Raw genomic sequence first — 2,010 nt, forward strand, 5'->3', positions numbered from 1 at the left:
ATAAAGTCCTATTGTATCGGTCTCGTCTCGAGATTTTTGCGGGAAATTACTCTCAAAATGGGAAGGACCATATGTCATTGATGAGGTGTATCGATCAGGGAGCAATTAAAATTAGCTCTCTGCAAGGTAATGCCACACAAGTGGTGAATGGGCAAAGACTCAAGCATTATATCTCTGGTTATTCTTATAATAAAGATGTTGATGTTATTCAAGTGGTAACTCCGGAAGCCTTCATCAAAGGCCAAGTGCAGAGTTCGACTTTGAATAGGTAACAGTTCTGGTAAGAAAAAGTCCGCGTTTAACTTTCCGAACAATGTTTTTGCAACTTTTGGAAAATATGAAAAATTACGAGATCGAAACGGAGTGGAGGAGACGCACGAGGGCGTGCCCCCACGGGCCGGCGCGGGCCCCGGCCGGCCGCGCCGCCCGTGAGGAGGGCCCTCGTTGCCCCTCTCCGACTCGGTTCGACCCGGTACTTTCCTTTGGTCGTGAAATTTTTTGCTATATAATCCCCGGACCCCGGAGGTCCGTATATTGTTTTCTCGACGTGTTTTGTTTCGAGCTGTTTACGCCGGGATCTCGTCTTTGATCTAGAAGCACCATGGTCTCCAACAACAAGGACAAGGAGCCTTCGGAGGAAGATATTCAAGATCCCGAGTTGAAAGAAGAAGTCAAGGAGGATGAAGAGGAAGTTGAGGAAGTTCCGCGAGTACACCCGCGTGCCACCGTCGCAAGCATCGGAGTGGTGTCAAATCCGTTCAACGCCAAGAAAAGCGCACGGATTAGCACCGGAGGAAGAGTTCCACGTCACTACCTAGCTCCAAGGACATCTCCTCCAGGCACCTACCACCCCTTCCACATTCTAATTCATAATAGTCAAACTGAAAGGGTTCCCAAAGCAGTGCTGCCCAGCAACTGGGATATAGATCGTTCTAACACTGCAGGAAGGATGAAGCCTGAAGCTGAAGAGTGGGGAAACAACTCTAAGAGTTGGGACTCGCCGTCGGACGTGCTTCTTAACCGCGTCGAGCACAATTCAGAGATGATCCACAACCTCACGTACAGGATTGATGAGCTAAAGGAGCTTGTTGAGAAGCTTATCAGGAATTCACCATCTACACCGCCGGAGGAGTAATTCATCATCGGTATTGGCATCCCCTTGGTTTGTTCCAAGCTTGGGGGAGTGCCGTGGTATCACATCATCACTATCTTTTATCTTTTTACTATCAAGTAGTGTCATATCATGAGTAGGGAAGTTATCATATAAGATGTGTTGCGGTATGGAAGTATCTCTCTTTTAGTTGGTTATCTATGTATCCCTTGGTGTGAGTTATCGTTATGGAATATTAATGAGAAGTCTTATCATTTACATATTGCACATCTTATTTTAGTTTGCAATATCTATTATATGATTAATCTTGTTGTTAGTATCGGTATCACTTTGGGAGCATTGAGTAAATCTATTTGGTTTTGGCAAACTTAGCATTGGTCAATAGCAACAACACCTTGAGTTTAAGTAGAAAAGAGGAAGCACATGTAGATATGTTATTATCTTTCTTGTTAGTTCCTAGCTTAGTATTCTGAAGTTAAAATTGTTTGTGCTTACAAGGAAGATGCATGATTGTTTCTATCACATGTATATTTGTTTGTTTCCCTCAACTCTTATGCTTGCTAATTAACCTTGCTAGCCAAAGACCTGTACCGAGAGGGAATACTTCTCGTGCATCCAAACCCTTAAACCAAACCTATGCCATCAGTGTCCACCATAACTACCTACTATGTGGTATTTCCCTACCATTCCAAGTAAATACTTCATGTGCTACCTTTAAACAATTCAAAATTTATTACTTCTTATTTGTGTCAATGTTTTATAGCTCATGAGGAAGTATGTGGTGTTTTATCTTTCAATCTTGTTAGGCAGCTTCCACTAATGGACTAGTGGTTTCATCCACTTATCCTATAATTTTGCAAAAAGAGCTGGCAACGGGGTTCCAACAGAACTCAAACGGA

This window comes from Lolium rigidum, chromosome 4, assembly GCF_022539505.1.
Source record: "Lolium rigidum isolate FL_2022 chromosome 4, APGP_CSIRO_Lrig_0.1, whole genome shotgun sequence".
Classification (NCBI taxonomy): Eukaryota; Viridiplantae; Streptophyta; class Magnoliopsida; order Poales; family Poaceae; genus Lolium; species Lolium rigidum.